The following is a 27,033-nucleotide window of genomic DNA, read 5'->3' on the forward strand; positions in this document are numbered from 1 at the left end:
TTGCTCTTCTAGTATGGAACTTAATTTACCACCGCTCAAGGTTAGCTGTGTCTCGATGACACACCACAGAACATTACCATTCATTGATTCCTTACACCGGCCTGCCTCCTGATTAGCACCCCTTTAGGACAGTCTGGGGTCACACTGCCTACCTCCTCTTCCTCCTCTGCTCCTCTTCTTTCGTTTGAAGTGAGCTTTGAAGTATTGCGGGGATAGGAACTGTGCAGATTTGAACGAAATCCAGCGCTTTGTATTTTTGTTTTGTTTATTTGAGACAGTTGTTCTTGTTTACAGCACTTTACTGAGAGCACAACTGAAAGTAATTACAACCAGCAGCACATGGCAGCAGCGAGAGGCTCTAATCAAGACAACGTTACACAGACTGCTATTGCAATGTTTAGTGCCCAAGTATCACTTTACAGCATGGTGGGCTACTTCAGGGATGAGCAGTTAGAAGGTAGAATCTGAATCCTGGGTTATTATCTTAATGGGGTAAGATAGCAGCGTGCAGCGTACCTTATTTTACCTTTTGCCTTATCTCAACTCATTTTATAGTCTGATAAAAAAATTTAAAAAAAAAAATTTGGGTTGGGCTGTGCAATTAGGTAATTTTATTTTTTATTTTTTTATTTTTAAAGTAGACAAGGTAAGGCAAATTTTGTTCAGCACAATTTGTACACAAAGTAATTCAAAGTGCTTTACAGAATAAGAAAGACTTTAAAATCACAATACAAACCAATCAAAACATCATAATCATCATAAAATTAACATTAAAAGAGAAGAGTGCAGAATAAAAACCTTTTAGTCGTATGCGCTGGTTGGATTTAAATACTGTCTCACATCTTCAGGAAGACTGGTTCAGGTTATAGCTGCATAAAACTGAAACACTGATTCCACATGTTTAGTCCTGACTTAGTCCTGGTTTAGTCTTGGTTTAGTCTTAGTTTACTCCTGATTTAGTCCTGGTTTAGTCTTGGTTTACTCCTGATTTAGTCCTGGTTTAGTCTTGGTTTAATTCTGGTTTAGTCCTGGTTTAATCTAGGTTTACTCTTGGTTTAGTCCTGGTTAAGTCTTGGTTTAGTCCTGGTTTACTCCTGGTTTAGTCCTGGTTTAGTCCTGGTTTAGTCCTGGTTTAGTCCTGGTTTAGTCCTGGTTTACTCCTGGTTTAGTCCTGGTTTAGTCCTGGCTCTGGGCACCAGCAGGAGGCCTGTCCCTGAAGTCCTCAAAGTGTGAGATGGTTCATGTGGCACTAACATGTCAGAAAAGTACTTTGACGCTAGGCCATGGAGAGACCTGTACACAAAATATGTTTCAAGTTCGGTAATTTAACAAACTAATCAAAACAGCACACCAAAACTAGATACAGTACAGCAAAGGGTGAAGCCATTGCGACGCAAAGCACATAGTGATTCTGGGTTTGCACCAGCAGCTCTAGGATGCAAAGGCGTGATGTGATGTATCAACTACACAGAACATTTTGGACTGTTGGAGCTGCTGGTTTCAAGTTAGTTTCTCCTCTCACATGAATAAGTTTAGCCAGGTTTTCAATTTTCATGTAGTCTTGTTTAGATAAATCACTTGTTTTAACATTATCACATTTATTCGGGGGCGACAGCGGCTCAGTTGTGGTACTCATCAGAGGATCGCCTACGACTTAGCGTAGTATAAATGAGGTTTAAGGAGGAGTAACTTACCACCACTGAGTACGGACTCAATAAAAACAATGGCAGTGTAAAGCTTTGAGATGCTTTGACAAGTCCGTATTATTAATTCCGTTCAGTTTTATCCCTGCTTCCTTGTCTATCCGGATTCACCAAACTTTCCTTAAAACCCTATTGTTAAAGAACTCCGTCTAGCCATGCACTTTGTAGATCTTCATGAACCCAGCCAGCTCCGGGCAGCCTCTGTTCTCTGTGCTTTCAACTTTCCCTCTAAATGCTATGTTAATGTGGGCCCTTAGCTTTCTACTCATATCTCTATGGCCATTGGCTCGCCTGCCGCAATTTGCCACTAATGGCGTACCAGCAACCAACCCCACCCCCGTCTCCACCACCATCCTTCCTCCAACCCCCTCCCTCTCCCTCTCTTTCTCTCTCTCTCTCTCTCTCTTTCTTTCTATCAGTCTCCTCTCCCTAGCCTGGAGGCGTCCCATTTCACTCCACTTTTTTTTTTTTCCCTTTTTTTTTTTTTTTTTTTGTCACAATGCTACGCTGCTGCCTGCTACTGCCGAGGGTTCGTGAATGAATGGGTGGGGGTATTAGAGTTAGAGAGAGAAAGAAAGAGAGAGAGAGAGCGAGAGAGAATGAAAGAGAAAGTAGGTGGTAGTTTTGACCACCGCAGTTTTAAGTGAAAAGCAGACTGACTCTCCTCCTCTTTCCTCCTCTCTCTCTCTCTCTCTCTCTCTTTCTCTCCCTCCCTCTCTCATCTGTGTCTCGCCCTCTCTCTCTTTCTCTCTCTCTCCCTCCGTCTCTCGCTCTTTCCAGCTCTAGCAGAGAAGAGGAGCGCAAGGACTGGAGTTTACACTTGGAGAGGAGACAAGCGAGGAGGGAGGATGACTGAGCTGCCGGTGCACTGAGAACCAGAGGACCACGAAGAAGTGATAAGGCTCGTTCTGTAGCTTTGCAAACAACTCGCTTGACTTTGGAATAAGGTATGTTTCCGATTCTTTACAAATGAATGAATGAATGAATGAATGAATGGGTTTTTGGTAACTATTGTCACTATATATGTCAATGAGACTTGATGCTGTGAGCTTCTTGGTTAATTTGCACATAGTTTTGGAGGATCGTTTGAACTTAAGAAATGACTTAATGTTAGATTTAGTTGGATTTTAACTAGTTTCTGAATGAATGGGGAAGATATAATGTTTTTGGGTAACTATGGTCACTATATGTCAGTCAGTCTTGATGCTCTGAGGTTGTTGGTTAATTGACAACTAGTTTAAGTAGATTTAAATGTATTTATTTATTTTTTTTGGTTGATTTTAACTTATTTTAACTGACTGGAGACAATGAAGTTTGATGTAGCAGATGAAAAACACATTTTTACCGCTTTTTTAAATGAATGGGAAAGAATGACTGAGCATGGTATATTGATTATATTGGTTTATTATTGTGAATTTATAATATGTGATTCTAAATGGACTGTCTTTAACGGATGACTATACCTTGACCTTTTATATAAAGCTTGCATAGTGCCTTTAATGCACCATTCATTAAATATTAAGCATATTGTCCATGCATTCTTATTTGGAAATTGCCACAAGTCGCCAGCATGTCCGGTATATAAACATAATTATAGCTATATAGAATTATAAAGGTTGCAACTTGTGGCGATTTGCAAACAGATTTTTGTGTCTGTTTTATGAAATTGTGAACTTTTGCACAGACAAATTTAAGCGCTTGAGTATATGACTGCTGTCTTGATCTAACTGTGTCGTAGAAATGTGTGTACAGTTTGCACTTAGACTCATGGGTGCCTTGTACAAAATACAATACAAACAAAACAAGTTCATATAAAACATTAAAACAGGTGCAGGTGTGTGTATAAAAGTTTGTTACGAGATTATTAAATTAAGACTGCAGCTTCAAAGTATCCAATTTTGCTTCATATTTAGAAATCAGTGCAGTATGATTGGCACCATAATGGCCGCATTGCATGGCTTATAATTAAGGCTGTGATTGGTTGTCCTGTATGTAATGTGTTACCTAGGCTGCCGGTAGCACCCCTTAAGAATGTCTGTTTTCTTTCATCAAAGCGGCTTTTGTAATCGTACCTAATGTTTTACTGGCTTGGCTTCAGAGACTGCAGTAACTCTCCTCTTTACTGGGAACACCTGGATGCCAATTATGCTTTTTTTTACAGTGTAACTTTTCCGCTAGCCAGCCCCTTTTTCTGCAGTCTGTGTCTAAAAAGATGTGCTAATGGACTGGTTTAAGTGGGTGGTTGAGGACATTTTTGGACCACTAAACTAACAAAATGTCTGGGGGTGAACGTGCCATTTTGAGCACCAGTATTGTGGACTAAACCAGAACCAAACCCGGACTAAATCTGCACCAAGACCTGGGTTTGAAGTAGGACTAAACCTGGACTGACTAATCAAACCGAGTCCAACCCAAATGTTAAAACCAGGACGACACAAGTTCTAACCCAAAACTAAACCAGTATTAAACCATAACTAAATCCAGACTACTTAATCCTAACCCAGGACAGGATTAACACCAAACCAGATGTTTCTTTACAGTAAAACTTTTCTGCCAATTTGTTACTTTTTCTTTGCTTTCTACCCCAAAAAAAGATGTTTTAATGGACTGGTTTAATTTGGTGGTTGAAGAAAATTTGATACCACTGAACTAGCTAAATATTTGGGTTATTAAATCTAAACCAGATCAAGTCTAGCTCATGACTAAAACCAGTATATCAGTACTAAACTAGCTCTTACAATAGCTTAACCAGAATAAAACTAAAGTTAAGTTTTATTTATCCAAGTCAAAACCAGGACTAAACGAGATCTAATTCAGATCTGAACCAGAACTATTCCAAAGTCAGAACCAAGACTAAGCCAAAACTGTACCAGGACTAAGGTGGTCTAACTAAACTCTATCCAAATCCGTTGTTTAATTAAACTCTATAGCAGAATAAAACATGAACTAGTCCAAGGTAAAGTCAAAGCCAGGAGAACTCAACCAGAAGAAACCAAACTCTAGTTAAAACCTGGTCCAACACGGTTTTAACTCAGGACGAAACCATGTCTAAATATGATATGCATAAGAAACCATGACAAAAGCAGCTGACAAGACCACTGCGAGAATGCCAAGCTTAAATAAAATAATAAATGCTTGAATGAAGTAGTATTTTTGTTGAACTGAGTGTATTTAAACAGTCTAAAGTATGATTCCCAGTGTTACACGCACAAAATGCCTAGTTTTTTCTTAAAATACGGGAAAATACAGCAATGTCACACTTAAAACATGCAAAAAAATGCTATTGGGCTTGAAATAAGATATAAAAAAAACTTGTTTGCTTCAAGATGACTCATATCTAGTCAATATTTACTCAAACCAAGATAAAAAATAAAAAAAAATCTTTACTTCTTTACTTGCAGTATGGATATTTGTACGTGGACTACCTTTTGAGAACCTAACCTAATTCTAATCCTGTATTCCCACTCAGTACTTTAGACTCTGAAAGTGCGTTTTAGTGCCAGCAGACTGCAGGCTCGTGGTGGTGGTGGTGGTGGTGGTGGTGGTGGAGCTGGGGGGTAGACATCTGTTCTGTGTGTCGGAGTCTGTAGTTTGATTCCTCTCCAGTCACATCTCCACTGAGCAAAACGACTTCTACTACTGCTGCTGGCTGTGCACTGCTGTTCGCTCTGACACACATACTGTTACTGCTACTGAGACGGAGAGAAAGAGGGAGAAAGGGAAGAGGAGAGAGGGAGGAGGGAGGGAAAGAGACAGAGAGGAGAGAGGGAGAGAGGGGGAGGGGAGAGGAGAGAGAAGGAAAGAAAGAAGAAGAGCGGGAGGGAGGTAGGATTGGCGCAGACAGAAAGAAAGAAAGACAGAGAGGAGAGGATGAGAGGGGAGAGAGGGAAACATATGGTAGCAGGAAAGAGAGAGAGAAAGAGAAGAGAGGGAGAGAAGGGGAGGGCAGAAAGAGAGAGAAAGAATAAGAAGGGGAGGGAGGTAGGAGGGAGGCAGATAGAAAGAAAGAGGAGAATTGAGAGAGTGAAACGTATGGTAGCAGGAGAGAGAAAGAGAGACCGTGAGAGAGAGAGGAGGGGTGGGAGTGAGGGAGGGTTAGAGAGAGAAAGTGCTACAGAGGGAGAGAGAGAAGAAAAAAAGGAAAGAAGGAGGGAGGTGAGAAGCAATGTGGATGAGAGAAGTGACGAGTGGCGTTAAGGAAGCATGAGAGAGAGAGGAGGAAAAGAAAGAAAAAGAGAGCTAGAGAGGGAAAGAAAGAGGGGAGAGAGATCGAAAAAGAGAGGGGGGAACAGATAGAGTGAATGGGATAGAGTGAAACAATGTGGTAGAAGGAGAGAGAAAGAAAGATGAGGGATGGGTTGAAGGAGGGTTAGAGAGATTAGAATACAGAGGAAAAAGGTGCTAGAAAGTGAGGGAGAGAGAGGGGATGGAAGGGAGAGAAGGAGAGCAGGAGGGAGAGATGGACAGAATGGAAGAGGAGGGAGGAGGGAGACGGACAGGCAGACAAAAAGGGAAAGAGTGAAACAATGTGGCAGAAGGAGAGGGAGAGAAAAGGAGGGGCGGGACAAGGGGGGGTTACAGAGAGAGGGAAGAGAGAAAAAGAGAGCACTAGAGAGGATGGAGGTAGAGAGAAAGAAGAGCAGGGCGAGGGGTAGAGCGAGTGTGTGAAAAAAGAGCGAAGGAGCAGGGTGAAAAAAGAACGAAGGAACGAAGGAATAGGATAGAGATAGGGCAGGGGAGGAAAGGGGGTGGGAGGGAGAGCAAAAAGGGGAGGAGAGTGCTGAGAGAGAGAAAGGGAACTAATCAGGAGAGAGAGAAGAGAGAGAGAGCTGTCTGCAGTGTCGAGGCCAGAGCCAAAGCAGTGGAGAAAGAGAGAGAGGAAGAACAGAATGAGAATGGTACTGATTGTAATTGGAGAAGTTAAATGCGTCTGTTACAATGATGAACACTTTTAATGTCTAACTTAAAAGGTAAAATCTGATGTTTCCAACCCAAAAGTTCAGCGGTTCAACCCTGCTCTGGCCAGTGCATGATGATATTGTGTCCTTGGGCAAGACACTCTGTTCATCTTGTACATTTAGATTAGCATACTGCCAAAGAGTCTGGAGTAAATGAGTGAAGACAAGAGTAGTAACATTTTAAGCTGACAAAGCACTACACAATTATAAGGTAATATAAGTAGAATTTTTTGGTATCTGAACTTTACTTGAGTACATTTTACAGTGGATCCTTTTTAGTTTTGTACTTTCTACTCCACTACATTTTTTACTGGATTTAAAAGTACTTTTCATATGATTTGAGGGTTGATTTTCACCATGTTCGTCGAAACATCCTGACTAAAGTTTTCGAGTTCAAGCTTCAGCTTTGAGCAAACAAATATAAATACAAAAAAAATCATAGGATATATTAAGAAATTGATTCGTATTGCAACTGCTGGCCAAAATATGTATCATTTTTAACCAATATCACTGCGTTTAACACTTTAACGGATGAATAACGATTGTGTGAAATATTTTTACTTTTTACTCTAAAAGTACATTTTTGAACAGGTGCGTAAATACGTAGATTTTTTTCATGTGATACTTTTACTTGAGTAACTTTTTACCTCTGTATCTGTACTTATATGCAAGTTACAAAATGTAGTACTTCATCCACCACTGTTAATACTATTAATATAACACAATCAACTTGCTAAATTTACATACATCAGCTTAATAGTTATAGGCTGGTTTAAAGCTACAGTGATACGTTTTTTCTCTTAACTGTTTAATAGAAAAATTTGACATATTTTCGTCAATGGGGAAATGCCGAAAGCTAACATTATGGTTTTTAAATTAACCAATTACGATTTTTTATATACTCCTTCAGAGCAGTTTTAGGCCTTGCAAATGACCATTAGGGTTATCAAAAGTATTAATGCTCAGTCCCGGTGCAAACAGTGGGGCGATCGATCTTTTGCAGTGGCGGGTCCAAAACTCTGGAACTCATTGCCCACAGAGTTGCGTTCCATCTCTGACCCACCTCTGTTTAAAGCCAAACTGAAAACTTATTTATTTAGAGTGGCTTTCAGCACTTAGTGGCCCTGTGACTCTTTATTTTAATGATGTAATATGCTTTGTTGATTTGTATGAAGTTTATTGTTTTTAATCGTGTTTTTTAACGTTGTACAGCACTTTGGGCAGCCTGGGTTGTTCGAAGGTGCTATAGAAATAAAGTTTGATTGATTGAGTTTGATATTAACCAATACTAAAAGAGTCTCAATACTGAAGAGTAGGGGGTACATTGTACTCAAGTAAGAGTAATGTTACTTCAAAATAATATTACTCAGGTAGAAGAAGTGGTTCCTTTTACAACTTAGAGTAAAAAAAAAAGTATTTGGAAACTACTCATGTAAGATCTGATTTATGATTTGAAGTTAATGTAATTGGAAAGGACTGGACATTAAATAATGCAAAAAATCTGATATTTTCAAAGGATAGACACAAAAATTAGGGAGCAGTGCAAGAAACACAAGTATTCATATCATTTCATATTGCCAACATAAAGTTCCTGTCACTTGTAGACGTACTCACAGTGGTCAAGACTTTTACGTAAGAGTACAGTTACTTCAATAAAGATATTACTCAAATAGAAGTAAAAGTATGCTGCTATAAGTCAAATTCTTTAAATGTAACTAAGTACCACTCACTGACCTCTGCTCAAATATAACCCTTTCAGTATCTCGCGTAAGAGTTACAACAGACTTCGTAGAATCGACACAAAAAGACCTCTCCACACTTCCCCCATGTTTTCTGCGCTATAAGAATCTATAGGTTGCTGATATATTGACGTTGAGTTCCACGTTGAGGAGAAGACGCGTGGGCACACAGATAAGCGCTGACAGTGCGCTGAACCCACTCATCACTTTACACATTTGACGAAGCATCGCACAAGCAAGGCACAATGGAATTCTTATCAGATTGTTCTTTCAGTATTCTCTCCTGACAATTTTGTTGAGTTAATATCTTCAAATGAAACACGACCCTTGATGCTTATTATCTAGCCATAGCAGACGCCATTGTCCGGTCTGGGTGGGTGCATGAATGTTTTATGGCGCTAGCAATGCTGAGACTTGGCAGAGCTAAAACAGGACTAATTTAAAAGAAAACCAGGACTAAACCAAAACTAAACTAATGATAGTAAAACAAAAATTCAAATCTAACCAGAACTGAAGAAGTGGCTTGGATCAGCAAAACGTCTTCACTCCTACGACTTTTTGTCCAGTTGGCAGATTTGATTTTTTCTTTTACAATGGATCATACCTGGACGAATGAGAGATTACACACACATCTTCTCATAAACCAATGATACATTCAGGGTTCTCCTAAAATAGAACAATACCAAGACAATGCCGGGTCTGAACCAGGTCTAAACCTGGACTCGGACATGTTCTACAATGGTAAATGGTCACGTTTTTATATAGCACTTTTCCACCTTCAAGGCACTGAAAGCACTTTTACATCAAGGAACTACTCACCCATATACGCACACATATTCATACATCAGTGTACGCAGACACTGGGGGCAAGGTGGGTTAAGTATCTTGCCCAAGGACACAGCGACAGCATTAGTCCGTGAGAGCTAGAATCGCACCGCAACTGACCAATGATGTTTATGTCGAGAGCAGGATAGAATGGACTAAACCAGATCTGAACTGACAATGTTATAGATTATTTTGCACATAGAAAAGGTAATCATCTGAACACTTTTTTTCAGATTATTGCAGGATGCTAAGTGTAGCTAGCTCCTCCCTTCAGATAGATATAAGGCAGTGTCCAGCAGTGATCTGACCAGAACTGGCTTGGATGAGCAGTGAAACGTCTTCACTCCTACAACCTTTTTGACCAGCTGACACATTTGAAACTGTTTCAGCTCCCATCCTGAAGCCATTTACTATTTGATGGTACTGCTCTGAGACATAAGGATTTATACTAACACTGAGTTAAATAAGCCCTGCCCCAAAAGGGAGGAGTTTTTAAAATGAAACTGACAAGCCTTTGTTTACAAACTCTTTACAGGTCATTATGCTTGTATTGTAATTTGGCTGACTCACGTTCACCTCTGTTAAGTACCTGATTAGCATGTCATTGGCTAGATCTCTCACTAGTCCAAAACATCCCGTAGACAGCTGGTAAATTATATCTTAATCCAACATTTCTGTGTAAAAAGGGATTCTCCTTCCTCACCTCTCTTTCAAACCAACCCTTCTCCCTGCTCACTGTCTTCAAATGTTTGTGACTTTGAGATGAGGGTGGACCGCAGACTGTAAACCAGAATTGGACTGTCTTCTGAATTGATACGCATTGGACCGATCCTGGACAAATGAGGAATTACACTGTGTTGATTATTTTACATGCTTTGTATCCTTGCCTTACTCTTTAAATTTTGTTGGAAATTGTAAAATGTTGAACACATAACCTAGGATTGCTCACGTTCACTCTAATTGGATGAACCATTGCAAGAGATAACAAATAAAACATGTGCGAAATATATATGTATTTTTTTCTGACAGTTCTTGATAAGACATCTTCAACTGAAACACGAGCTTTGATGCTTATTATCTAGCCGTAGCAGACACAGTGGTCCGGTCTGGGTGGGTCCATGAATGTTTTATGATGCTAGCAACGCTGACACTTGGCATAAAGATGAGTAGTGGGAAACGTGCTTTTGTTTGGACAGCTGTTAGCTCCCGACGCTACACCCGGAGCCTTGCACACAAAGGGAGCTGAGAGTGTGACAGTGTTTAACCCCACTTAGCTCCTCCGCAGTACTCATAGAGCTATAACAGTATGCATTCAGGAGAGTGACCCGGGCCGGCTACACAGAGTTGTTTTGGTTGGGTTGAATGAGTGTTGTGCGTTGGGTTAATTTTTATTGCTCGTGTCCTTAGTTTGTATGGATAGTTTGGAGGGATAGGTACAATTAGAACTAAACCAAAATTAAGCTAATTAAACCAGAGCTATACCAGAACTGAAGCATGTAGCTGAAGCAATAATGGCAAAATCAGGACAAAACCAGTATTTAATCGACAATACATCCAGACTTCTTCTAAACCAGGATAATGTTAGGTCAAACCAAACACACTAAACCAGAACTAGGTCCTACCAAGAACTAAACCAGGTGTAACTGGTTGTGTCACACTGAGATTCTTTCAAGCCAAAATATACACAAAAGCACTTCTTTTTTATTTTGGTTATGTTTATTGCACTGAAAAACTCTGAGGAGGCTTGCATCTCCACAAACCTTCTGGAATTCCTTTGGCTATAATTGTCCAAAGTATAGCAAAAAACATCTGTCTCAGAGGATTAATGTTCTGAAGTGTGGATTTCACTTCATATTTCCATGGAATCGTGAAGGTGAAGTGCCACCTGCATAAAGTTACATAGTGTAACATGATTAAAGTATATTGCTACACATCGTTAGTCCGGGACTGCTCTTAACTTACTGATTTTAAGATGATCTTACTCAATCATATAGAAAGCAGAAAGCACTTCTCTGCGCTTATTTTTAAATAAAAAATAGCGTGTATTTCTGGTAAAACAGTCTTTAGTGGTATAGGTCTCCATCTTTGTTTTTTTGTTTCGTTTTTTTTTTTTTTTCTGTGTGCTCGGCCTTTGGATTCTACCCAAGCCACCTGTCGTATGAATAGTCCAATGGTTTCTATCAAAAGTGTAAGTTTTAGCAGTTCAAACCAGATCCTCATGAGTTGGTGGACTCACAAAATGTGTTCATCTTCCTGCAAGGTAACTTCAGACCTCCCCTATTTATAATTGAAATTCGAGCTAGAACTTCACACCGAATGCGCAAACAAACGTCTCTTTATGTCTTAGTCAGTCAGTAGTCAGATTACTCACCTCTCACCCAAAACAGCCCATCAAATAAATCCACTGTTTTTATCCTCCCAGATGGTTCTGAATGCCCCTCGGATGCAAATGTTCTTATGTGAAGAGTGGTGGAAGTCTGTGATTGTCTTTGTACTGGACCACCATTGGACACATGTGCTCGCCCCCACATTGGAATGCAAGGGCGGTAATGCTCACGGAGAGGCCCATATGTAGACTATGTAAATCTGGTGAAATGGTCCCAAAAAAAAGCACCAATGAAGAGGCGACCTGCAGGAGAGGGGTCAGCAGACTCATACAAGTGTTTGAATGCAAGGCAATCCCAATTTGGACACGCAACACGCTCCGAGCCATTCAGCACAGACAAGGACAAACAGATGTCCTGGTATCACAGCCAAAGCGCCGCGTCCGATCGAGCCGGAAAAACAAGGAAAAAAGTGAAAAGTCTGTCTGGCCTCTTGCAGTGAATGGAAGTGTCCAATAAAGCGAGCGTCTAAAGTGCTGAAATATGCAGTCTCTTACAGGCAAAGAGGGACTTAAATGTTTACTCAGCGATTTAGAGGACTTCAAGCATGTTTGAGTGGAGTTTGATGTCTTTATGTGGTAGACTTGTACTTACACGGGGGCAGATTTAAAGGTGGACTACTTACTTGTAAGTTTTTTACCTGGGATGTTCCACAGTACGGCATTAACGTATCAATGTTCCACCGATTCAATTACAGGGGTTTTCTTTCTCATGCATTCTTACTGTGTGTGTGGGGTCGCCTCTTCACAGATCTGGACGGACCCCATGAAGAACTTACAGTGTGCACCTTTAAAAACGAAATAAGAAAGTTCTCTTCTTGTCATTAGTAGACAGCAATGACAACTAAATAGCAGAATTTACCTACTTAAATGGTTTCTATCATTTTAAAGAGTTAAAACTGTCAAAACATCAAGCAAATATAGCCTATTACACATGGATGCAGTAAAATGTATGTGGCAATATCGAACAAGCTACAAAACAAACAAGCTATTTATGATATTTATTATGCTAATGCAAATAATGTCAGCGGTTAACGATTGACATCCGATGTAAACCAACAACGAATAATGTATTTAAATAGTATTTCACTGGCTGATTGTTGTAACAGACCAACATAGCCTACTGATGTAACAAGACCAACAAAGTGCAGTTGTGTTGTTGTCTATTGAGCCGTACCAGTGATTTTTTGAAAACTATTTAGCTTCTATTTGAAATACAGTCATGCGAAATCTTTGCAAACAGCTATCCATGTTGACTGAGATTACATAAATGTTCTAAAAAACTGAGTTAGGCCTCATTTTTACAACTGCAGAGGTTCACCAAAGTTCAGGCTGACAGATTTGTGTCAGTGTGCTGCGTTCAAAGACTCGTGCTGACTGGGACATCCTGCTGTCAGACACCGCAGCAGACATCACAGACTCACCAGCTTAGACGTCAAAGAAAGTTTATATCATGCAATCCATATACAAAAAAAAAAGAGTTGAAGGAGCATGCACATTTGATTAAAATACCAGGAAATCTAGTAAATGACTTTGTGTCATATGCACAGGCTTCAACTCTACGAAATAAACCCACGGAAAAAGCTCAGAGTCTGGGTTAGCGGTTAGCTCACTCCCCCTGCACCCGATTACCTTACGGAGGTGTGAGTTACGCGGTAAGACTATCCGGCTCACACCAGGCGACACCCATAAGCCCCTGAAATAGTGATGGATTCTGAAAGGCTGCTGCTTGGGGAAATGACGAGATTCAATCCAATAAAGAAGAATTTTAGAGAGTATTCATACATGTGTGGCTGTACTGTTAAACTATTATCATCCTCAATGTTTTGCTTACGCTAATTAGCATAAATCAAATGCTGTCTTCAATCACTTGTAGTTGTTGAAAAATCTTAAAAATTAGGTCTATGGTAGTTCTAAAACCAGGAGAAGAACAATAGCAATGGGTCTTTTGGCTAAGATCCAGTTCCCTTTCGGAAGCGCCGATCCAAAAGAACCAAATCTTTAAAAAGAGCTGGACTGCCCAACTCTTTTAGATTTAACTATAAGAGACCACTTAAGTCAAATTATCTCCAAATTCAACTAATTACATTCGGGAAAAGACTTGAGTACCACAACAAAAAGTCTACATACAGCCAATAGTACTACTCAATATACTCCACAATCTCAAAAACCTCCTGCCCATACCTCTGCTGTTAGCAACGCACACACCAGCTAGCCAACCAGATCTTTATAGTAATTGCAAAGTCACGTCAAAGCTAAGGAAGTCGGGGGAATTATACGGCCCATTACAAGTGTCTGGAAACTCGCAGCAGGTGGATGTTCCGTGCAGATTCCACATGGGGGATCCACACACAGGGAGGTTAGGCCCATAAACTTTAGGTCACCAGCACCCGGCACGTTAAAGAGACCCGAGACAATGGCTAGCATGCATCCGCTCCATCTGGACACAGTGGGAACAGCAGGGTGAAGAGGAGGCAGCATTTAAAGGATGTTGATGCTGCACCACAAGTCAGAAGACAATGGAGTAAGAAGTGGATTGCAATTTGATTGGCTGCTCCGTGGTTTAAAGTGCATAGGACAGGTTATCGTGTTTTTTTGTAATTCTGACTTGGAAAAGTACAAAAATATGGAAGGTAGTGTTGAGTTCTAATACAGAATACCTCTACTAGGGATGGAACAAGATCTCGTGCCACAAGATTGTACGAGACAAAATCGATCGATCTTTCCCATGTGCTTACAATTGGACTGGAAAAAAAAGGGTTATGTGATGGAACTATAAGAGATGTAACTCGCCAAAAAGCAGTACTAGAATGGCAACTAATATATGAAATAAAGTAAATAAAACAGTCAGGAAATTCTGTCTCGTTCCATCCCTACTCTCTACCGATGTCATCAACGTCGAAAATTCCATCCAAAATGCAGACAATTTGCACACAAGGAAAGCATTTTTCTGACTGTTTAAACATTAATTTAACAAAATAGAGGTACTGTGATTATTTTTATTCATCTAATCATGCCTATTGTGCAATTTAGACATGTTTTGGCTCTTGTTAACGCATGGTTGCCAGGTAACATTGATTACTGTATATCCTATCGGCCGCCCGTGTCCAATCAGGAAGTAAAATAATAAACTTTACCAGAATAAAAAAAAAAAAAAATAGGAAAGTATGATTTAGTGGACAAAAGTACTCTAACCCGTCATATCCTCTAGCATGCATCATCTCTATCTGGACACAGTGGCAACTGCAGTGCGACGAGGTAGACGTGAACTGAGATTTGAATGGTTGCTGTATGGTTTAAACACTGGGGCTGCTTCATTTGGCTCAAAACAATTAAGGCATCGTAAAGCAATGGCAATTATCTGGAGACAAAATGTGTACAGAAAGGGACAATTAAGGTTTATGGTCTGAACTAGGATCATGTGCAGTTTCTAATGAGCCATTTTAGGGGGAAACAATGCATTGTGAAAGCAAGTAAACCGTTAAGCATTCTTTGAAAGTTAATATAAACCTTTGTTAAACATTTAGAACAGTTAGCAGTACAATCTGCCCATTGCCCAATAGTGCACAAGCCTACGTCACCCATGCTCCCGCGCAACAATTTTCCACAAATAAAAAGAAGAACGCACTACAACTTCACAAACCTGATGCGATGTGTAGTTTCATTCGTGAAATGCAAGCCTATTGTGTTGTGATGGAGCTCTGAAGGGGGAGTGACATAGCACAGGTGGGCAGGGGGGGGCTACTATAGTAATTGCTATCAGTTAAGTATGGCTCTTGATGTCCACAACCTTGGTCAAAAATAAACTGAGATTGTTTTAAAATACTTAAGTTACACTAATTACTGTACTTACAACTGCTAACGATCATTTTAGCTTTAGTTTAGCCTAACAGCGATGCCAATAGAGTAACAGTGCAGTTCAAATGTTTCTGATTACCACAAAGAACAAGATAGAGATGGAAGCATCCCAAATAACAGTTCAGACAGGAGACGTAAATGTCAAGAAGAAAAACAGCTTGTCCAAGTCCAGACACAATACATCTTTGGTAACACATGTTGTACATATGCCTTTAAGGGCCAGTCTCACTATCAGAATCTAAGCCACTCACGCCTCACTGTCATATTGTGGTGATCTGAGAAGCTCCTCTGTGTTTTTAAAGTCAATACACCTTTATTATGTTCTGTCAGCTTTCAAATTGCCTCAACAACAATTTAGTTTTTGGCTTCATACAAAATCCATTAATAATAATAATAATAATAATAATAATAATAATAATAATAATAATAATAATAATAATAATAATAAATGGGACCCTTTATAAATATTTTATGTCACAGTTTCCATTGAACTATGGAAAATACATACTGTATTTATTAGGCTGAACATTTGTGTGTGGCATTGTAGTAGTTTATGGCTAACTTAACATTTTGTCCTTCTTTAAAGTGCTTTATTGTTTTTCATAATACAATTCTTCATACACAAACAAATTACATTGTCTCATTTCACCATAAACATTCATTTCGTGGTTATCTGTAACGTCAGAAAGGTAAATTGGTTCTCGGTTGTAGAAATAGACTTTTTGGGAGCTCGTAATGCTCCGACAAGATGACAAAGTCGGGCTTGGGCATCATTAGCGCAGGTGATAGCTCTCATTCTCTGGAACACTTCTCCTTTGAGGATCCAGATAAGTGTATCTCCAATTCAGCCTTATCAGCAAGGAACACACGAGCCCCCACCACAACCCCCTGTGTCATCTGAACCAGCGGGGTCACAGCCACCAGCCAATCACAACAACCATTCTTTTTGTACGTCCAAAATGTTACATATATGAAAAATGTGTTCACTGTAATAAAAAAATAAATAAAATCAAGCTGAATTTGATCAAATAGGAGCCCTCTAGTTGTTTTGCTAGCAGATACACAGATATAAAAAAAAATATATTTATTATTGAAATAACTAAAATGATTCAAACCTAAAAAAAAAAAAAAAAAGGTCAAGTATACTATTTATTTATTTTGCTTCATTAACACATATTTAACATACAAACCCTGCATATTTAGGCTGAGTTTTTTTCTCAAACAGAAAACACCCTGCTCCACCTTGTGATGTCATGTGGTACAGAAAGTGCTCCACTGTGTTTTTAAAGTCCATACAACTTCACTAGAATCATTTGGATAATTTCAGCTCTGGGACTGCCAATCTCTACTGAACAAAAAGTTAAAAAAAAGTAGCTGTTAACTTGAAAACTACAGCTTCATGACATCACAAGGTGGAACAGAGCATTTTGACCATTGGAGATGTAGACAAGATTACTACATGTGTAAATGAATCAAAACACAACAGGTATGTTTTTGATGAGCTAACAATATTATAATATGCCTTAAAGCTCACAAGAGTCAATTTTGCACCATATATGGAAGTTAAATAAAATGCACATCACGATTATTCTGAGCTAAAATTGACTGAACACCACTTAGCAAGTCTGATCATTTGTGTTTTGTCATATCACATGGGAAATTATGAAGCAAAATTTAATCATAAATAATATTCACAAACTTTATTTATTTGAAGTCTGAAGAGCAGGTCAAATATTTGTTTGGAGAGTGCAATTTGGTCCGTCTTAGAGAAGAAACACATTTATGAAAAACTTAATTACATCAAAACATTGCCGGAAGCATTTTTAGATTGGTGTTTTTCCCCAGACAGTTTGAAATTAACCTTTAACATAACAGTTCATTGAAAGCATAATTTTTATTTGAAAGAAGTATTACGAAGAAATGGTCCACTAGGAACTGTTTTCAAGTACAACAGCTGTAGTTCGGCCCAATGCTGTGTTAATTCCAATCTGTATTTGAGCAAGACACTTCTCCATTGGTCTTGGTTGCAGAGGCAATTGCCAAAGATTAAGATCAAATCTCTGCTTTCCTCAGGGCAGGCGTGTATTCGCCTTATTCGGAAGTTGCCGTGAGCGCCGCCATTATTGCTCGGGTAGCATTTTTTTTGCATGGGGCTGTTGATCGTGAAGACAAAGCGGTTTTAAAGCCTCCCAGAGAATCAGAAGACTTGTTGGTCACGTGAACATCAACCTGCTTTATATCAGACTTTAGCAGTGAATCTTTTTTTCAAATTTCCATTGAAATGAATGTGATTTCCACTAAAACGGAAATGCCACAACAAAAAAGTGCACTTTAGTAGCACTGAGAGACTAAAGTAGGGGAAATTAGGTCAATACGGTCTAAAAAGGTAAGTAAATAATGCAACATAAAGCAAATATTTAGATATAAAATATGACTACTGCATTATTCTTGGACTGCATTGTCCTAACTCAGTAACCAATAACATATTAGTCTTGAGACACAATCCAATATTATGGTTAAAGTTTAGAATGTATTTTGAAGTAGGATCCACTTACAGTTAAAAGGAGGTTAAATGGCAAATTTATCCTACAGTTTAGAGAAAAACCTTGCCTATTAAAAAAGATAAAATGAGACAATTCTATAAGCTTGAATTTACTTTGAGAATAACTGTTTGCCATACGAATAAAGACAGTGAAATACCAAAAAAAAAAAAAATTCATCTTTGATTGATCTGGAATAAAAGATGGGGTATTAACTGCTAACACATAACATATTTAAATCATCATGCTACCTTTTATTGTTTTGAAAATGTAATGTACTGACATGTTTTATGCTGTTACTTTCATTTTGTTGAAAACTAAAACCTTGTCAGACGTGTTTTTGATGAGGGATATAGGGTTGTAGTTTTATTGAGAAAATTCTTGAGACTTGAATCTTCCGTCCTTCAGTTATCTCCAATCACCTTGACCCAACCACATCTGGCTCATATTTAAACCCACAAATCTTCATTTTACTCTTACTTCTTATAGCCCCATGTTTTCAGCAACTCAGCACCATCCACCCAACCGTGCACGCTGATCGTAAAGCCTTGGAGAGAAAGTACTGGTGATAAAATGTGAAAATCTTTAAACTGTGAGACAACTGGTCCATCGATCTGGCATTGAGTTGTGGTAGACAGGAGATGGGAGCTTCCTGGAAATTCATTTGTGCCTTTGACGGTTGTAAGCCCGGGTTGTATAGTGCTGCCGTCAGCAAGCTACCGACCTTGGGCATAAATCAATACCCACCTGCTCCATCTGAACCAACCAGGGTACTATCTTTTCAACATGGATGTGATTATCAGACAGTGATCTAAGGTAGTGCTTCTCAAAGTGGGGTAAGAGCGCTTTTGACAGAACGTACATTTTTTCAGCTCGGGTTTAGGATTGGTTGACAAATTGTAGATCCAGTTCTTACCTAGAGTTGTTTTCGATTACTTTGTTTCAATACTAATCCCTGATTCAGTCTATTTGGCCCATAAACTACCTTGAGACGTGGTTGGGACCTGGGTTAGTCCTGGATAAGACATGGAGTAGTCCTGGTTTAGTTCTGGTCCATGCTGTCTGGTTTCCCTATTGTAGACTTGATTGACAGAATTCCTATCCAGAGTCTGTTGCCGTTCGATTAGTGGTTCGATTTATTGGGTTCAGACCTGGTTTAGACTTTTTAGATCTGGCTTAGTTCGTGGTAAGACATGAGGTAGCTCTGGTTTAGTAATTGTCTTGTCTGTTTTACCTATTGCAGACCTACAGTAATTCCAATCTTTCACAGCTCATTTCCTGAATCAATTTATTTGGTTCAGAACTGGCTGAGACTTTGTTTAAACCTTTGTTGAGACCTGGGCGACTCCTTGGTAAGACTTGGTAGTCCTGGGTGTGATTGACAGGTGCAGAGAAACTTACAGCCCTGTTGTAGAAATTCAACTCCTTTTGCAGGCTCTGATGAATGTTGACACAAAGACAAAGAGTTTATTTCTTGCTAGAAATAGGTCTGACAGTATCTCCCCCTAATGTCAAACCCTGAATGATGGAAATCCTCAGGTTTATATAGTTTGAGATGAACAGAGGACATACATTTCAAAGTAAGGATGTGACACTCCTACTGAGGTGTGGTGAGATAAGCTCCTGGAGGCGTTCATGAGCAGGATCACCTCAAGAGTCAAGACAATACAAGGTGTGATACATTTCAAAGGAGAGAGATCTCAAAGCCAACTGTTTGGTCTGATTGCACCTATCAGCAAATGCATTATAAATAGTAATATGTGTGCTGATATCTTGACAAGATTAGAAATATGACAAGATTAGCAATCAAAAGTGAACAACAGGGTTTACATGAAAAGTTTTCTCTTTGACTACCAACCTAAATAAGTTTTAGTTACAAGACCAAGTGATTTCTAAAAGGTAAAATAATCTCACAATATCTAAATAGCCTTTACAGTCCATTCGTGTCAACCAATCAACTGCCATCTTTCCGTAAGGTCGCTCCTGCTAGCTTTAATAACAGGTTTGATTGAGAGCGCCTGCCCCCCTGCCAAACCAGCGGTGTGGGCGGGAAGGGGCGTGCACGTTCTACACCCTCCTTCCTGATTGGTAGCCTCGATTGGTTTCGGTTAGTTACAACTGAATTCTATGGCGGACGTCACACTCTCTTTATCCACTTCTTTACACAGTATATGACTCGAACAGACAAGATTCAGGCAAGCAGGGATCTAAGCATCAACGTTAGTCTAGTCAATATACCACTTCACTCAGTCATTTTCTCAGTTTTCGTCTCTATTCGACAAAAACGCATTTGCGATGGACATCACATTAGCACGCCATTTTCTCTTTTTACGACAACATTACAAGGTGAATGCTCCCCCACACAATACCCCTTCAGTGAATCCATACAACATTGACCTACATTCGGAGTATTCTACAGACAGCCAAAGACCAAAGACTGGCAGAGGTTTTGTCATGGTGACCTACAAACAGGGTCGCGCTTGATATCGTCTCCACAAATAAAGGAGTCTGCTGATATGAGTCCTGTTTAACATATGGACGTGGTGGGACTTGGGTGGTGGCTGGCTCTGAATATTCACAGCTTTGACACACACAAGTGGGGCAGAGCTGCATTATTCAGTGTGTTTGTTGTCAGGTTCATGCTGAGATGCGAGCACAGTTTGACATTTAGCAAATTGCAGTTTATTTCATGTTTCTGGTTTGTTTTATTTTAATAGTTTTGTTTTTTTGAATATGCATTTGGTTTTTATTTTATTCGCTTGAAAGTCATTGAACTGGACTCCCGGATGAAAAGTTAGAAGTACTAAGAAGAAATACTATTAAACTTTTCATTAATTTTAAATCATTATTTTACATTTTGTTCATAGGAAACTGAAATATTGATCTAAAATGGCTTAATACTATTGACACATCCATTGACTCCACCTCTTCATATAATGTAATTTTACCAAGTAGCAAATTTTCTTCATGAGCAGTGGGTGGAGATATGGTATAGGTGAAAATCAAATCTTTCTGAGCATTCAAGCCTTGAATTCAGAACAATACAGATTACTCAACCATGCACGAATCATTTGAAGTTTACACTTCCACATAAAATACATTTTCACAATTGATTTGGTTTGAAAAATAGGTTATAAAAACTGCACAGTAAGGTAAACTTTAATTTATGAGTCTAAATAGTATGCAAAGAAAAGTAGTTTGTAGAAAAAAAAAAAGCTACTGAACAAAATTTAAATAAATAAATAAATAAATATGGTTGCATCTGCATAATGATGGGACAATATTATACGAAATGACCAAACTTCCATGTGTTTTATGCCTAATATTTCATGGCAAATTGTGTTTGTATTTAGTTTGTATTCATGGATTTTTAAAAGATATCTTAACAGACAGTGCACCCTTATGTAGCATTTCATCATTCAGCAGATTACCTTTTCTCCTCCAATTGTCCCTCAGCTTTAACAGCCTCGGCCTCGTTCAGCCTGCACTGGCCATATGGGAGTCAGTGAAGGTGAACTACAGCCATGACAGGGTGGATTTGGGCTTCAGAGCTTTGGCCCTGTTTAAAAGCAGCCCTAAAACTTCTGCTGTCCTTCCGCTGCCCAGACAGGAGAAGTGAATCTGCAGATGTAGTAAAAGGCAGATTTGAATTTTAAGAGGAGATAGAGATGGGAAAATAATCATTGTAAAGGGTTTTAGTCTTGTCGTTTAGAGTTAATGTTTGAAAGTATTCAAAGTCAAGGCTAAACGGGATTGGCAAAGCACATGTCTTCCTATTACTACTATTACTGCTACTTCTACCACCATGACTACTACTACTACTACTACTACTACTACAATTACTACTACTACTACTACTGCTACTGCTGCTGCGGCTACTGCTATAACCTCAAAATAAAAAAGCTATTCCATTACTACCAATATGACCACCACTATCACTACTACTCCTACTACCATCACTACTGCTACTACTACTAACAACAGTGCTACCAGTACCATTACTATAAAAGTGAAAAGCTAAAGGAAAGGTATTACTGCTACTACTACTACTACTGCTATAACAACAACTGACCACAACTGCTACTACTACTATTACAGACACTACTACTGTTACCACCAATATGGCACCACCACTACTACCACTATAACTAGCCGACAACTACTACTACCACTACTAACACTACTACATCTTTTTCTACTACTACTATTGCTGCTGCTCCTACTACTTCTGCTCCTACTACAACACTTAAGCTGAAGTATGTCATTCCCCAACTCTGCTTAAGTATCTAGCTTACGTAGCTTTGTACTCACTGAACTGTCCTGCTTTAACTCTTCCCATGATTCGCTCACGGATTAGAGAGTTGTAGATTTATACGTTGTTGCGGGATAGGGTCGCCGTGGGGACTGGCTGTACGCGAGGCTCTCCGGTTCAGTGGGTGCTCGCGCTGGTTTCGACATTAGGCTGATGGGAAAATCAGCGGCGTGCGATGAAGAGGAGATATGTGCACTAAGCTCCATCTGAGCCGCGGAGAGCATCAGAGAGAGGAAGAGAGGGGTCTTGTATTCAGGAATAGATGCGGCAGTGGAATGCATTACCGTTGCTGTAAGTAGTGCTAGTGTTGTAAGTGGGGTGGTGATATCGCTCATGCTAATCGATAGGTCTTGTTTTGATGATGAGGAAAATAGAATACCGTATTTTCCGGATTATAAGTCGCAGTTTTTTTCAGTTTGGCCGGGGTGCGACTTATACTCAGATGTGATTTATATGTGAAATTATTAAAATATATCATTTCAGATCTTTATTGTCACACTGACGACTGCACAAGGGCACTAAAGGCTTGTTTACCAGTATGAAAGAGGAAGCGGCTCTTTATCTACCTCTGGAGATGGTGGAGTTGTTCAGAAGCGACACAGAGGATGAAGAATTTAGTGGATTTAGTGATTTGGAGTGAGATCGAGAGAAAAGTTGTTTTAGTTATCTGACTAACTGTTAGTATCTTACGTGTGCTGTTCTGCTTTCAACCCGTTGTTCTCTATTTTATTGTTATTATTATAACTTGCCTTTGAAGATAAAATGTCTGTTCTTGGTCTTGGAATTGGTAAAATAAATGTCCCCAAAAAATGTGACTTATAGTCCAGTGCGACTTATATATGTTTTTTTCTTCATTATTATGCATTTATTGGCTGGTGCGACTTATACTCCAGAGCGACATATAGTCTGTAAAATACGATAGGTCTCATACAATACAAAGTATGACAAAGTACGTTGGATAGAGGACAAAAAACTTAGAAATCTTGGGTAGAGTAGCCAAAATTCTACTCGAGTAGTACTGTTGCTTCAAAATAATATTACTCAAGTAGAAAATCTGGTTATTCAAGAAATTACTCTGGCAAGAGTAAAAACTGTATTTTGGGAAATTACTGTAAGTGACTGTCTGGATATATCTGATTCATAATTTGAAAATAAAGCCACAGTATGTAACTTTCTGGTCAAAAATAGACTACAATAAAATAAAAAATTTTATTGCACCAAAAAACACAGAAAATCATAATATTCCACAGCATTGCATAAAATGTGTCTTTTTCTATAAAGAGATCAAATGACTTTCTACTCCCAGAAAGTTACATAATAATACTACATATTAAGCAGTTTTCTGATCTGTTATAATGTTGTTTCTTCATCACAAACATACCTGGAGTGCTTTGTTTCATTCACACATGTTTAACACACAAACCCTGCATATATAGGCTCAGCTCTTCTCTCAAACAGAAAACACTTGTGATGTCATGTGGTAATACAGGAAGTGCTCCACTGTGTTTTTAAACACCTTCACTAGAATCATTTGGATAATTTCAGCCCTGTAATCTCTACAGAACAATGGTAAAAGGCAGCTGTTCACTTGAAATCTACTGCTTCATGACATCACAAGGTGGAACAGAGCATTTTGAGCTTTGGAGATGTAAACAGACTAATAATAAAGGTTTACTTATGTGTGAATGAAACAAAACACAACTCCAAGTATGTTTTTGATACGGCACCATTTTACCCTGGCTTTAAACTCACAAGAGAGAGATAGTGTGTGGTTGATGGCGATTTGGCCATTGGCACAGATTGGAAGCCAAGTTTCTTTTACAGCCCCAGAGCAGATGTGGCTACAATACGTGTGAAGTATATAGTAAAAGGACAGCCAGAAAGTGTTAGTGCTTTGGTTGTGAATAGGGCTGGAGTTGTTCAGTCGTTTAGTCGATTAATTGGCCGATTATGTCTCAATCGACCAAAACTTGTATTAGCCGACTAATCATTTTATTTAGATTATAAGGATTTATGTGGTACCACAGCAAAAATGAGAAGTAAGTGAGTGGGTTAGGTGAAGATTTAGTATTTTATGGCATTTATATGTAAAAAGGCAGATTAAACTCATAATTCAAATGTGTAATCCGTCTATATACATTGTTTCCTAGTTCTTTCTTCAGTTGTTTTTTGCAGGTGTAGTCTTGTTTGTGCAGTTTGGGTCAGACACACAGAGATAAAACGTTTTCAGAGCTTTTGCCATGTCCCCTTTTTAGTCCACTAATCGATTGGCAGGACAGGTCTTTAGTTGACCAAGACTTTCTTTAGTCGGCCGCAGCCCTAGTAGTGAGAAAGTGAGTTGATCCTAGTTTGGAGCGAGTTTAGCCCGCCTTGGACCTGGCCATTGGATCTCTATAGCCCTGGCAGAGGGTTAATGCATTGGCCTGGCACTACCAACAGTCTGGATCCAGTCTGACTGAGCTGCTTTGTCATACCGCCTGCTCTTCCTCTGTAGTTAGTCTGTGAAATGTAACAAAGCAGCGGGTGAATGGGGGGCAGATCTGACCAGGAGGGACCCTCTGGCACCTTCAGGTTTGGGGTAACCGGCTAAAGCTGTCTGTTGTGAAGGAGGGTTTGGGGCAGTATTGTACCTCACACAGAGCGAAGAGGGTAACGACTCTATGGTGGGGGGTCTGACACCTGCTTGTCTCCATGGAGATGTTTTTGCTTTCTATCGCAAATACATTAAAAAGTGTGCATTTTAACTGCAGCTGATCACCTGTAACATGGCCCTATGGCATCATCTGCTTGAGTCCATGAAGATAGATACGTGTAGATGCGATTATTGAACATTACAGACTCAAGCAATGAAATTTCCATGGAGACAAGAACATGCTAGGTCCTTCACCAGAAAAGGTGCATAGTTACTTAATTTTATAATGGACATTTCAAAGATTTCCCCAGAGAATGCAACTGTTGAAGAATAGATACCAAAACAAGAGATACTTTCCAAATAAGAGAGAGTCAAGCATGTCATATGGTTTCTTCCCTAAAAGTCATTCTGCCATTGCAAGATACTTGATTGCAGATGGTGAGATAGGTTGTTAATTAAAACTGGCAGCCATTTCACTGACTTTGCCCCAAGACAGCTGTGCCTACAAAACTAACTTCTTACCATTTTGAAAAATAATGTCCCAAAAATGACAAACCAAACAAGATAACACTTTCTGACAATGCCTAAATACTGTTAAAGAAATCTCACTATGCTAAAGGTGCACTCTGCAACTTTTCTGGTGGAGGGTGTGCCAAGTCCTTATCTCCAAGAAGATGTTATTGCTTTGCTGGGAATGTTCCATGGTATGGCATTAAATGTATCCATCTCCATGGAGAAAAGCAGGTGATGCCACTTGGCCAGGTTACAGGTCGGATCTGATGAGAGGCGAACCCACTCACACAGTAAGAATGCATGTTTTTAAATATAATATTCTTTATTGCCAAACTGTGGAACATTCCAGGCCAAGCAATTACATCTCCATGGAGAGTTGGCAGGCCCCCAATGATAAAAGTTACACAGTGCACCTTTAAATCTTTCATATATTCCACTGAACTGTCCTTACCCTTACCCTGCTTTACAGTTAATCTGAGGCGATTTTCCGCGTCTGCCTATTTGAATATTGGAAGCCCGGCAGACCGTGGTGCATCTATAAAAGGCTGAATCCGAAATATTTCCGGACCCTGAGCATATTTGTTCCCTTCATCTATTTCTGAATCGCAGCGGCATTGCCAGATCCACAGATTCTCTCACAAAGCCCGCTTCAGTCTCTTCTCATTGCAGAGGTCCATGTGGAGAGCAGCCAGACTCGAAGTGAGAAAGCCAGCCATTCGCCCAGAACTAAAACCCGAGCATCCACAAACGCAATTTTCAGGCTGTTTTGTTGATTTAATCCTTAGTTTGTGACGCCTGGGCTCGGCAGGGATCGACATGGCTTGTGTGGGACAAACAAAGCTGTATGTTTGATAGTGGGACTAAAAAGCATTTATTTTGCTGTACAGATCTGCAAGCTGCATTATATGATTCATTGAAATGTCAGGAAACTGCTGCTGTCTGGTGGGATTTTAAAGGGATGTTGGCTACAGGGCTGCAATGACAAATGGGATTGATCATGACTAATCGACTAACAAAAGAAATGTTGACAACTGTAATAATCTGTTAATATTATCTGGGCTAAACAGACTATAAACGCATGAGACAATATGCTTCATGACATAATACGTATTATTAAAGCGAATTAAGGGCAAAGAGAATGAATAATACACTTTATTTATGAATATTATCAATCTAGAAGTTTTTAGTCAGTATATATGTTTATGTTTTACCTTAATCTGCTTTAAAATGCATTGTAAAATCTCATTATGCAAAGGAAATAATTGAAAGAATAATTGGCAACTAGCTGACAGCTGTTTGAAATGGATTCTCACAGTTAGTACCTATAGTGTACTTTTAATTATAAATTTATCTGGTGTTAATGCAATTTATTTGACGTTCTGTTAATTTTTATTCATGCATGTTTGTGTAATCCTGCATATTGTTGTTCCACCAGCTGATGTCATGAGGTGGTAATCTCATCCATGTTAGTTGCCATAAAGAGTATTTTTTTCATGGCTAGCAATTATGGTTTTTGTGTGGAGAGATTCAACAATTCAACAGCAATGAAATTTTAATACTGAGATCCACA

At 39.2% G+C, this 27,033-nt stretch overlaps 1 protein-coding gene across 3 annotated transcripts in view; it reads left to right on the plus strand.

Moving 5' to 3' along the window:
- Positions 1–2,492: 2,492 nt before the first annotated feature.
- tncb (tenascin Cb) overlaps positions 2,493–27,033 on the plus strand; it is an 81,548-nt gene continuing 57,007 nt past the window's right edge. The window contains exon 1 of one of the 3 annotated variants that reach the window (XM_055224167.1): positions 2,493–2,650. The gene's annotated coding sequence lies outside the window, so the exon portion shown is untranslated. The remainder of the gene's footprint in view (positions 2,651–27,033) is intronic. The other 2 variants (XM_055224168.1, XM_055224166.1) reach the window with 2 other exon arrangements.

The sequence above is a fragment of the Periophthalmus magnuspinnatus genome, chromosome 9, assembly GCF_009829125.3.
Source record: "Periophthalmus magnuspinnatus isolate fPerMag1 chromosome 9, fPerMag1.2.pri, whole genome shotgun sequence".
In the NCBI taxonomy this organism is placed as follows: Eukaryota; Metazoa; Chordata; class Actinopteri; order Gobiiformes; family Gobiidae; genus Periophthalmus; species Periophthalmus magnuspinnatus.